The 13,233-nt window shown below is 44.5% G+C and overlaps 2 non-coding genes across 2 annotated transcripts; both read left to right on the forward strand.

The window, feature by feature from the left end:
• The first annotated feature begins 1,194 nt into the window (after positions 1 to 1,194).
• On the forward strand, positions 1,195 to 1,268 carry TRNAD-GUC (transfer RNA aspartic acid (anticodon GUC)). Its single transcript has one exon. It is a non-coding gene; the product is annotated as a tRNA-Asp (tRNA).
• Positions 1,269 to 6,182: 4,914 nt separating this feature from the next.
• Positions 6,183 to 6,265, forward strand: TRNAY-GUA (transfer RNA tyrosine (anticodon GUA)). The gene has a single exon. It is a non-coding gene; the product is annotated as a tRNA-Tyr (tRNA).
• The last annotated feature ends 6,968 nt before the right edge of the window (positions 6,266 to 13,233 follow it).

Genomic DNA, 13,233 nt, shown 5'->3' on the forward strand with positions numbered 1-13,233 from the left:
TTAGTTCCACGAATCTCTCTCGTCCTTTATGATGGACGAGAGAGATTCGTGGAACTAATCATGCCTTTATGCCTATCATCGTAGAAGCAGTGACTTTGAAAGATTATGCGGATTGGGTATCCAATCAATTAATCCTCCAAACCAACTAAACCGGGGAAGCTGAAGCGGAAATGCAATTCTCGGGTGAGGGAAGGGGGAAGCTCCAGGAAGGTTTCGCTCGCTCGCTCAAAAAGCTCTAACGCTCGTTTACGAGTGGAGTGCATAAGCCCTTATTGAAGTAGGGTGAGGCCTTACTACACGAGCTCGTAAGTCAAGCACGGAACGAGCCTTGTCTACGAAGCTTCGCTTCATCATCTTGCTTGCTTCTGGCAAAGCTTAACGCACTATAACATAGGCATGCATGATGGTATGGTAGGAAGACTCCTTTTAAGGCCGACCACTACATAGGAGCGATAGGAAGCCAAGCCGTCAAAAGGAAAGGCGAGCAGCCCTTATTGCAATACCAAACGGCCTACTTATAGCCCTATTTATACCCTTCCTCGGGGACTTCAACGGGCCTTAAAAGCTCAATAAATTGCAATTCTTCACCTTTTCCTCAGACAGTGGGAATGCATTTTCTTACTTGATTGACATTGACAGATATGTGTACCACACCGAACAAGCAATATGTCATATGCTTGATGTACCAGCCAAGCCAGCTTTTTTTTTCTCAGTTCCCTTATCCTTAGCGCAAAAGTAAAAAGAAAATGAAAGAGAGTTTGTATTTGAAAATGAAAATGAATATGGATCTAAATAAATTAGATAATCAATAAATAAGAATTGGAATAATAGAAAAAATCTCCTTCGCCCCTTATCTCTTCATCATCGTCGGTTCCATCACTTGTGGTATTCGTTTAGAATCTTGGTGACCCTACTCGCTTACTCCTATTTTCCTTATTTCTTTTTCTACATAATTAATTAGAACTTTCTTGAAAGAATGGGGTTCTCTCTGGGGGGGCGCACCCTCTCTTCCTTTTTGAGAAAGATGGGCTTGTTTTTTTTTCAATAAGTTCTATTGCTTTGACACATTTAGTATATAACATAATATATATAAGAAAAGTACTAAAGGCGAAGGGCATTTTGTTGTACAGCTACTTTGGTATAGTTACAAAGGTAACCGGTAGGTGACTGTTGAATCGACAGTAGTTACGAAAGGGGGAAATAGCTCAGTTGGTTAGAGTGCTGGTCTATCACGCCAGAAGTCGCGGGTTCGAACCCCGTTTTCCCCGCCCGATCTTTCTTTCTTCCCGAGGTCATACCTCTGCCACTTTACCCTGAGTTTCACTAAGGCATATAACCCCATTCGGGTAAGAGGAGCAAGCAGTGGGGAACATCTATTTATATGCGTGTTAGCATCAACGGCATCTTTTTGAAAGTAAATTACATCGATCCTCGGTGCTAGGTACTCAGGTAAGTAAATCCTGAGGATAAAACTAGAGCAAGTAAGCTCATCGCACTATCAAGTCAGTCAGGAACTAGTCTGCCAAGCTTAAGAAGAAGTGAAAAGTAAGCAAGTTGTCATCTAGTGAGGGCTAAAAGACACGGAGAACATCCCCCCTCTATTTGCCAATAGCTTCCGCCTTCCTCTCTTTCATTTCATGTCGGTTCAGCCGAGCCAATAGATTCCATAGGCGGGTCAGTTATAGCTGTAGTAGCCTTTGATTTGGTCCTTTCAATAGACTTTCCGTAGCTATAATTCGATAGACTTTCCGTAGCTCCGTACTGCTGATCGTTGACGCCCGCAACTGTACTTACGGCTGTACTTGTGAAAAGAGATAGAGCCGTCTCGCTATGACTCAAAGATGGTCAAAAAGCTAATAGATGGGCCACAAAAGGTAGAGGAGAGGGGGTAAGAAGAGTAGACTTACTGCTGGATACAAGATAGGGTATACAGCTAAAAGGGTGAGATAGAGGAATGAAATGAGCCAGTGAAACGGTCCACGACCACAAGTATTGAGCTATAACCATAAAACTTGGGGAGTGCCTCAAGAAAATCCATTGAAATAGAAGACCCAGGTTGTAATGGAACAGACAAAGGTTGAAGAAGACCAGCAGGAAGGGTGTGCTCACTCTTGTTGAGTTGACACACATTACAGTGAAGAACAAACTTGGGGGGAGAAAAAGAAACCAGAAGGGACCCATTGTTTCTGTGCAAGTCGAACAATGATGGAAAAGCATCCAGTATGTAGCCGACATATGCCAACAACCCAAATGCACATATGCTAGTTAAGTTGAAACTCCTAAATTAAAGCGCAAGCAACAAAACTACTTTTTTGAAGGCATGGAGCGTTGAAGAAGAGCATAGCTCGATTAACACAACTAGGGGCAATATGGTTCATTTTCCTAGAACACCACAACAAATGTCCCTACCAGCTGTTGCCAGTGAAGCTGAAACCATGGCTACCCCTCAACAAGCCTCTAGCTCTTATCCTAGGCCTGAACCGCCTGAACCTCCAATTACCGTACCATTGGTACTGAATAAGACCACCACTCACACCTATTCCAGACCTTTAAACCCCTGACCACCTAGACCTCTAGTAGCAAAGCAACTAAAAGACCCAATCACAAAAATAACCCTCTCTATCCCCCTCAAAACCTTGGCACAAACACTTGTTTCCAGCCACCTATGGCCTTCCTCACAGCTCAAAACATGATAATATTAGACCTAATCCTGCACCTCCACCACCACAACCAACACCCAATTCAATACCAAATATCCCATTTTCCCAACCAATACTTTTGCCCTATGCTGGAAATTCCATGAAACCAGAAGTGCCAATATATACTTACCTTAACCAACCGCTTCCAACTCAACAGCATGACCCGTACCAATACCTGCAAGAACAAAGGCCGCAAAATCAATATCAATATGGGCAGCAGATACATCAACCTCCTAGAGTTTCTTTTCCAATATTTGAAGGGGCCAGGTCTTGGATACAAAAGTGTGAACATTACTTTTCGGTGTACCAAGTTACGGATTGGTACAAGGTAGAACTTTCGGCTATGCACCTTAGGGGGAGAGCTGAAAGCTGGTACAACAGTTTCTTAGTGAATAGGGGACAAGTATCTTGGCAAGAGTGAATTCAAGAGATTGTAGAGAGGTTTGAGGTAAGAAATATGGTTGGTGTAGTTGATGAGTTTAATCACTTGAGGCAAAGAGGAAGCCTAGAAGAGTACAAGTCACACACAATTGGCAGAATTGAGGGCTGCCATGTTGAGGTGCAATCCCTATTACGATGACAACCTTTTTCGACAAAGTTTTCTTGGGGGTAAGGGTATTGTAAATAGAGATAGATGTTTCGTCCGGCTCTGAGAAACAATTGGGGTTGTCATCGTAAAAGTACCTGTATGCTTATATATCTAAAGTAAAGGGATGTATATATTATTCCTATATATATCATCTAGCCCATTACGACGACATCTTGGTGAATAGGGCAATAGAAGTGGTTTAAGTCATGGGAAGTTAATAGCCAAAAGTGATTCTAGATATCCCCCGTGGGTTTGCATAAGTAGCCTCCTATCAGATCCGATAATGTATCAGGATCAGACCCCCTCTCTGCTGGTTGCCAATCCAAGGGTTTGCAAAGCATCGGAAGATTGAGTTTGATAGGGAGCAGATTTATGTTCAAATTGCACATAACATAACAAGAATTCTCTATATACCCTTGACCTTTCTTAAGAACCAGCACTGGATCTTCTTTTGTTACTCCCCTATCTGTTGATATATGTAGAACATTTCTTTCAATCATGAATTGGAGCAAGTATTTCCCGATATCATAATGACACTGAATTTTTTTCTTTTTATCTTTTTTGCTAGCACCTTTGGGCTGAACAACATCCTTAACTGATTCTACCTTACTAGTGAGTACTGCTTCCACCTTACCACTACCTGGTGCTTTGTATTGTAGAAACCTTGCTTGTTCTCGTATAGTTGAATTAAGTTGATCTATAAATCTAGCTGCCTTAACTGCAGATGATTCTTGAAGAGTGTTGAATACCAAGCCTAGTACATGAATCATGATAGCCTCAAGCGTATAGATACCAAACATCTTAAGCATAGGTAAGCTACTTGGTAGGCAACCCTTTAGATATTGCTTAGCGTTAGGCTGATCTTTATTAATCAAGAACTTTACTATGTTAGGAGTTACTTTAAATAGATTATCCTCATCGAACTTCATTGTGCAATTTGCAATTTGATTCTGTAAATCTATTAATTCAGTATCGGAAAACACACCATTTTGATTCTTCTTTTCATTAATTAACAACTTTCTAACATCATCCTGATACATATCAACATTAGAAGTCTTTTTCGTTTTGTCAATATCCAACAGCTTAGCGTAGTAATCGTTCCAGAACTCCTTAATAATACATGCATTTTACAAAGATTTCTCATTCTCAATGCTATCATCATATGTCTCGGAACAATAAAATAGAACCTGCATACTTTTATTTGTTACCCTTACTAAACCGCAGTAAGGATACGAATACGACTGAAATAAACTACTAGAATCTAAACATAAGGAAAGGATCGGAATAAGTACTAATGCTCTGTATAATACTTTTCCCCGAGCGATGGTTTAGCGGATTCGGAATTGTAACCAAGCATCCTGGCTTCTATACCCGATTCAACACTAGAGCATGCAGGCGATCCTGGATACATAACTATATAAAGTGTGCAGTTTTGGATCTTTATTGGTAGCCAGTCTTTCACTTCTGCCTCTCCACTCCCATGCCTTTCTTGGTCGGACCAACCCAACCGGCGATTTCCGACAAGTCTTTCTGCTTAGAGCAAGAAGCGGAACCAAAATAAAGCTTTCTTTATTTTCATTTATGGATAACCAATCCATTTTCCAATATAGTTGGGAGATTTTACCCAAGAAATGGGTACATAAAATGAAAAGATCGGAACATGGGAATAGATCTTATACCAATACTGACTACCCATTTCCATTGTTGTGCTTTCTAAAATGGCATACCTATACAAGGGTTCAAGTTTCGATCGATATTTGCGGAGTGGATCATCCCTCTCGAAAACGAAGATTTGAAGTTGTCCATAATTTACTGAGTACTCTGTATAACTCACGCATTCGTGTACAAACAAGTGCAGACGAAGTAACACGAATATCTCCGGTAGTCAGTCTATTTCCATCAGCCGGCCGGTGGGAGCGAGAAGTATGGGATATGTCTGGTGTTTCTTCCATCAATCCTCCGGATTTACGCCGTATATCAACAGATTATGGTTTCGAGGGTCATCCATTAGGAAAAGACTTTCCTCTGAGTGGATATGTGGAAGTACGCTATGATGATCCAGAGAAACATGTGGTTTCTGAACCCATTGAGATGACCCAAGAATTTCGCTATTTCGATTTTGCTAGTCCTTGGGAACAGCATAGCGACGGATAATTCCGAATCTACATAGGTCTAGTCCAGGGGACAAATCAATAGGAAATGCTATTTGCTTCTTAAGAAGAACTTTTTTGAAATGAAAGAGTTTCCACGGGCGTCGGATATCATTTCTTCAAATAAGGAAGAAGTGTTATCGAAGGATTTCCTTCCATTCTTCCTAGTATGGAAGAAGTAAAGAAAAAGTACTGCGTCTCGATCTATACGAAAGGGCACTGGTTTTTTCTTTCGGTTTCATTGATAGCAGAAGAGTACGCTAGCTAGCGGAGCCTGAAAACGCTTGCTTGCGCCCCACCCCTACGGAAACTATTGCCTATGCTTGCTGCTCGCTCAGTGTCAGTAGAAGGGAAGAAAAGATGGTCACTCCTTTTAGGAACATGGCGAGCCTTACTTACGACTGTTGCACTTCACTCGCTGCTCGTTCATTCACTTGCTCATGAACTCGCTGCTTCGCCAGAAGCGACTAGTCGCCTCCTTTCCTCCGCCGAAAGATGCTTAGCCAGAAGCGACGAAGGAGGGGAGCTGGGGAAGGCCGACGATGGCAATGAGGGGGAAGCTGTCGTAGAAGCTTTGCCCCTTGCTTTACATAAATTGTTATGAACTTACTAAATGACCTTATTTATTCTCTCAGAACGCTAGCAAATCTAATAGTTCCATCTGCTCTTCTTAACTCAAGAACGAAGGCCGCCATCCTTCTTATTCAGGAACCCTTTGTTTGAGGAGGGCGTATCCCCGGGAAGGGGAGAGTGGCCGAGCGGTCAAAAGCGACAGACTGTAAATCTGTTGAAGGTTTTCTACGTAGGTTCGAATCCTGCCTCTCCCACTTGTTGTAGACTTAAGAGAAGAGAAAGTAGGCGGAAGCCTAGGAGGGCCAACCGAGCGAAGCTCTTTTTTTTGCCGTGCCGTGAAGTGCAATTTTCTCGTATGCGTTTTAGAGAGGTTGTCGAAAAAAGACGATCTATAGAGATTCCCCATCTATATCCAATCGAGAATAGAAGCGAGTCGCTTTCGGCGTCGGCTTGTAGTCTCTGCAGTCGGCACACGCACGCGCCCGCCATCATGCCTCCTTGGTTCGGGACGAAGCCAAGCGAGACATACGATAGACGAAGGAAGCGCCCACCCAGCAGGAGGGCTAAAACCTGTAGTTTTGAAGTTGCAAACTCCAGCTTCGAAGCTGGAGTGCTTTAGCCCTTTTTTAAGCAAGAATCACCGTCTTGAGCGCCTTGCGCGCTCAAGAACAAGAAAGGGATGAGCGCTTTGTTGCTAAAGCGGATACATTTTCTTGCTGGGGAAGGCTAGTTTGATCGAGGATTGGAGAGGAGGGAGAGGTGGAATAAAAAGCTCGGGATGGATTTTGGAGTCTTTGTGCGAGCCGTATGCGGTGAGAGTCGCACGTACGGTAAGGAGGGGGGTTCGCGTCTATACGTGTAGTGTGGTGGTTGGGCCTACCCACCCTATTTGTTCCATGATCTATGGGTCTACTGGAGCTACCCACTTCGATCAATTAGCCAAGATTTTGACCGGATACGAAATCACTGGTGCTCGATCTAGTGGTATTTTTATGGGGATTCTTTTTATCGCTGTAGGATTCCTATTCAAGATTACTACAGTTCCTTTTCGGGCGGCTGTAGGACGGACGGCCCCCTATAGGTAGTAGGGTAGGGTGGGTGGTACCGCTCAGATAGCGGCCAATCCTCCTAACTGCGCGCGGGCCGGGCTTAGATCACGTGAAACTCATCACTACCTCGTAAGGGCGTTGATACCATAGCATGTTACACAAAAGCGCCGCTTTCTCAGGAGTGTTGTCACACAGCTGCCCGACTAGAAGAGCTACTCGCTCTGTAGTGTTGTCACACAAGATAAGCACGCCGCCCGCCTGCTGGCCGGGCGAATCGAAGTTATATTCCGGTTAACTGTCCACCCAGTCAAGTGCAAAAAACACAGTGGAATCATGCAACGCACGCTGCTGGTGTGCTTCCTGCCCACGAGGAAAGAAGAGCGACAAGGTTCAGATTTGACTGTTTGCAGCATGGGAGCTGATTACCCAAAAAATCCCTGGGAAAAAAGAAAAGATATCTCGGTAACGAAAACCATAGGAGGCTGTATTGGCGAGATCCAAGGGTTCACAGCAGCCCAAAAGAAAAACCGCCTAGAAGTCCGAGGACCTTTAGTACCGTACCGAACCAGCAGCCTTCGCGCCAAGCGACGACCGCCCTTGTCCCTTTACTTTTTCCATTCAGCCTACTTCTTAGCTTTGTTCCGTCAGTCTAAGGCAAAGCTTAAGTGGTTTGCCTACCTTACCCACTTGATGAAAGGGAACGAACTTCGTTTCCTTGGCGGCTTTATGGATGGATTTAGTCAGAAAAAACTCCTTCCTTTTGAAAAAAGTGACGCTTTGCGTCTTCGCTTCCGAGGGTTAGGGTATAGGCCGTTTCGAGCAAGCTTTCCCTTTTTCTCCCGGCTTTCTACAACTTTCGCTTTAGCTTCCAAAGGCGACCCAATGACCTTTCCGGAATTGGAAGTATTCGTCGCCCTACCCTAAGAAAGAAGTCACTATAAAACTGCTTGCCCTCCAGAAGTACCAAAGGTGCGCGGAGCCCGGTGAAAATGAATATGTTTGCTACTGAAAGAAGCCTGCCTATTGACTAATATTCGTCTTTAGAATGAAAGTAGCTATGAAGCCCAATCTACTGTCGATTCAAAAGGGGGCATAGTCATATGGGTGGGGTGTTTGTGGGGAGCTGCCTTGGATATGAGGAATTCCTCCAATCTAAAAAAAAGAACAAAGAAAAAGTCCGTGACGAAGATCTTTCTTTTCTATCAATAGATAGGAATGAGTGTTCGTTATAGGGGATAGGATCCATCTGCTCTCTCTCTCTATTTTCTTTGATGCAATTTAGAAAGAAAGAGCAGTGCGAATTAGAAAAAAAGAGAATCGGGAGATGATTCCAAAATAGATACATAGACATGTAAAGTAAAGGGATGTATATATTATTCCTATATATATCATCTATCTACGAAAAAAGTAAACATAGTTCGTTTTTGGGTTCCCCGAAGCCCCGAATGGATTGGATCGTTTCTGCTTCTGCCAACGAAAGGAAGGCCTCGCCCCTTCCGAATGCTTCTCCGATCCTGAAGTTCTCGCGAAGAGAATAAGATGCAGCTCCCCCTCCCTCTGTCTTTTTCCGCTTTGCTAATCTTCCCCTCTAACGCGGGCCGGGCTTAGGCGGGCGCGGGAGGAAGAAAGAAAGTCGAAGAGCGTCTTCTCCTTTGTCCTTTTTTCAGTGCAACACAGGAAAGCACCCTCTTTTTGTAATCCCTGCAGCTTCCCAGAGGCTTGCTTTTTTTTATTGAACGCATGGCGTAGCTAGGACCCCTCCAATCATGCTTGAGCCTATGTTCACCCGGGGCCAAAAAAGGAGAATTCCGGAATGCCTGCCAACGTTCAGATAAGGTGCATATCCCTTACCACTAAAGGAAAGGCTAGACAAAGGGGGGATATTAGCTGGGTAAGGAAAACGCTTTCGGAGATTGAGATGTCGATTTGTTTTTCATCGAAAAGGAAGAAGGCCGAGGGGATAGCAGCCTTCCTTCGGGCTTTGCCTGCCGACGTTCTAATAAAGAATTCCGGCTCGGCCCGGGAAAGCGCTGGCAACAACATAAAGAAAGGGGTCCATGTAGCTGCTGCGCCCGCCCACTGAGCAGCAGGTTCGGCATCTACTACAAAAGAGAGAATCCACTTCAGATAACCACGTCTCTGCTAGGCAGCGTGTGGAATGGCCGAGAGCAGACCAAATGGATATATAATCCAAGCCGAGAGTGGAGTTACGTGAACAGCCGTCTGATGGAAAACAACTTTCACGTTCGGTTCAGAGAGCACTTTTTTCGTTGAGAATAAGTCCTTCCCTTTTGTGTGAATTCCCCAGCGGCGAATTAACAACTTGTGGGGCCCTATCTATTCAATCTCTCGAGCCCCAAGAAAACCCCCCTCTCCCTCGACTCAATCTCTCTTTTGACTCTATATATGTGGGCACCTGATATCTATGAGGGTTCACCCACCCCGGTGACAGCATTCCTTTCTATTGCGCCTAAAATCTCTATTTCTGCAAATATGTCACGTGTTTCTATTGTTGCTTCCTATGGGGGTACATTACAACAAATCTTCTTTTTCTGCAGCATTGCTTCTATGATCTTAGGAGCACTGGCCGCCATGGCCCAAAAGAAAGTCAAAAGACCTCTAGCTCATAGTTCGATTGGACATGTAGGTTATATTCGTACTGGTTTCTCATGTGGAACCATAGAAGGAATTCAATCACTACTAATTGGTATATTTATTTATGCATCAATGACGATAGATGCATTCGCCATAGTTCCAGCATTACGGCAAACCCGTGTCAAATATATAGCGGATTTGGGCGCTCTAGCCAAAACGAATCCTATTTCGGCTATGACCTTCTCCATTACAATGTTCTCATACGCAGGAATACCCCCGTTAGCCGGCTTTTGTAGCAAATTCTATTTGTTCTTCGCCGCTTTGGGTTGTGGGGCTTACTTCCTAGCCCCAGTGGGAGTAGTGAATAGCGTTATAGGTCGTTGGGCGGCCGGAAGGTTGCCATGAGTAAGGTTGGGAGACCGAAGGCAGTTTTCCGTGCACCGGACACGTAGCTTACCGAATCAGTTGCAACACAGATGGGAATGCATGCTATGAAAGACAGGGTCGAGTCTAATACATCAACCGTCGACTCCATATCCTTGTACGAGTCCACAATCACTACACGAGATGAACCTGGGTTTGGTGAATGGAAGTTGGCCTTAGGTGTAATAGGACTACCAGTTACTGTGCGCGATCGTATACTGAGGTGCTCCCCGTCGGTTGTTGGAACGACGCGAGCCGGGCCGGGCCTCGATTCCTTTCAAAAAGATGAAGGGACAGAGGTGACTAATTCCCCATCTCATTTGGGGCGGAAAACGAATCGACATCTCGATGTGATACAGCCCTTTCCATTTTCGTTGGGAAAGAACGGCGAAGTCCATCCGAACCCTCCAATGAAGAAATAAGAGGAGAGCAAAGCGCCAATGGCGCGCGAAGCGCATGCGGAAGGGGCACGGAGAAATAAAGAAGTGTGGGGGAGAAGCAGCCGAGCTCATTCCCTTCGCTTCCTGGGCCCAAAGCAGTGCTTTGTTTCCTGGCCAAATCAAGGATTTGGGGCTGATTGCAAAAGATATCTGAATAGAAAGATAGATCCATCCATCTATCCAGATATCTAAAAAAGAATCAATTTCGATTTCATGAAACCTTTGATTCAAAGAACTGCGCTTAGCCCCCCCGCTCATGAAACGGCTCTGCTGCAATGGATGGAAGAGGGTTCGTAGTACCCGAAGCACTGGAGTGATCCAGTAGCCGGGAAGGGGCCTAGAAGTGCCTACTACTGCACCACACTACACTTGGCTCTACACATTTACAGAGCTTACCCCTGTCCAGTGTCTGGCAGAACGTTGGGGGCTTCAATCGTCGACTCGTTATCCCCATCTCAGCCCAGGCTAACGGAGCCTGACTTATTTAGGGGAGAGAGTGGAGCCTATCGAAGCACTCTTGAGAGTAAGATCCTTGGCTCCTCTTCATTCTCTACAGGGGTCTCTGCCCACATGGAAGCGGGGCAGAGATGGATAAGATCAAACACGGGAATAAGAAGCATTTGAAATGCCTTTTTGATCATTTTGTTCGAGGGGGATGGATAAAGTGGGCAAAACAGACTCACATTTTTCAATCGAAAAGATGGGTTCCTTTTTCGTCTCGACAAAGAAAGAATCATCTTGAAAACGCTCCTAACCCCTTCGTAGGGCCTGGTATCATCGTCGAGCTAAGTGAAGTATCCACCCGTGCCACTATTGAGCCTGACTATTTTTTGCCTTGTAGTGTCTATGTATCATCGTCAAACTTGTATACTAGATACAACTATTTATTGAGGGGGCCACAAAAAAATGGATTGTATCAAGGGTTTACTGTTTCCCACCGTGAGGTTGTGGGAAACAGTAATTAGTGCCATCTTTACTACATGGATGAATTCTCGAGATCATCCATGTAGTAAGGCCTCACCCTGATCTTAGAAAGCATACTAAACTTCACTCCAATCTTTCTCCATTAGCAACAAGAGCAGCTCTATCTATCGGCCCTTGATGAGTAAGCTTAGCTATACCGCTTAGGTTGCAAAGCAGCAAGCTCCCTTCTAATGCGTTATTGCTTGGAGCCTTCTCGCTTAGTAAGCCGCCTTCGGCCCTTCCTCCTTCTTACTCTGTTTGGTATTCGCTCGCGGGTTTGTTTCCAGGTTCTTTCATTCTTGGTTGGCTCTCTCTATTGTTGTTTGTAGATCGTGCGTCCTGCGCATTGATCCGGCAGCGAGACCCGCCCTGGTTGTAAAGCGAAGCGAGCCGTCCTTCCTTTCATTCGTTGCTTTGTCTTCAGTTTGTTTTTAAACTCGACCTTCTATCGGGACTGTGGTGACGAACCTTACTCCCCTCGGTCAAGTGGTTGACCCGTCTGTCCAATAAGTTTACTAAGTGAATGGGAATCCTATAGTTTGACCAGCCTGGGAAGAGTAGTCAGAGGCAATTCGCTAATATGGAGCTGTTTATATCGGCTTTCTTTCCTAACTAACAGGAAAAAAGAGACATGCGAGTTCGACTCTCGTTCTATCCATGTTCAGCAGTCCCTTTCCATCTTGGTACTGTTGATGGCAGTACCGCTCAACTACGAGATGCTTGAAAGTCGATGTATCAATAATGTTCCCAAGAGTAGCATCGAGCCTCGAAACGGCAAGCCATGCTTCAAGCTAAGTCAGTATGGATCTAATTGATTGCTAAACTGAAGGAACAATCTCTGTCGAAGATTCTCATTCTGAAGCAGGCGCCTAGCTCTGGAAGGATGGACGGGATCATACCTATTTGAATTGAAGAACATTCTGTAACACTTGTTTTTGAGTGGGGAAGGAAAATAAGCACACAAGCGAACAACCATCTAACCGTCAGTCTGAACTCCCAGGATCAGTCCATCAGTAAGAAAAAGCTTCCGTTTCCGTCATTCAGCAGTGGAATGGAATAGTTCGATGGTATTGATCGTCCAACCATTGATTGGAATGTCTATCGTGATAAACCGTGTAATTCTATAAGCTAAGCAGATGAGGCAACAAAGAACCTAACCGTCCTCTCTGATTGACTTCATTAGAAGATTCCTATGGTCTGGTTTACCTTTCTTCTTTCCTTGCAACCTTGGATCGATATGGTTCATTCCTGGGCTACGCTCTTTCAACGGTTGACAGAAGAGGGGGACGGGCAAGGATGATCAGACTGCTTGGTTCGGTTCATCAGAGGTATTAAAAAAACCTTCTTTTTGGTCTTTTCTTTCTTGCCGCCACTTTAACAGGTGCCGCTGCAATGAGAGCGTAAGTTGCGGAGTTTTTTCTGGATTATTTTTTTTGGTGCGCTCTTCCTTTTTTTGGATAGAAAGAAGGGTTCAGTGGGAGGGCAAGGGGTAGTTAAGTTTTAGGTTGGCTCTTGTTTTTTACAGACTTTCTTTTCGGTGTAATTTAATAAAGAAGTAGAAATTGTTCATTTCATTTCATTTTTTTGCATTGGTAGTTCTTTTTCATTTGAAAGGGCAAAGGGGGGAAGGGAAAGGATTGACCCTCAGGGATCATATTACTCAAGAAGACTTGGGGAAAATAGCAGGATTGGAAAAGTTCGAAGAGACTGAGGAAGACAAATCCATTGTCGAATCCTGCAGAGTGATAACAT

This window comes from Triticum urartu, chromosome 3A (assembly GCF_056163025.1).
Source record: "Triticum urartu cultivar PI428250 chromosome 3A, HENAU_Tu73, whole genome shotgun sequence".
NCBI lineage: Eukaryota > Viridiplantae > Streptophyta > Magnoliopsida > Poales > Poaceae > Triticum > Triticum urartu.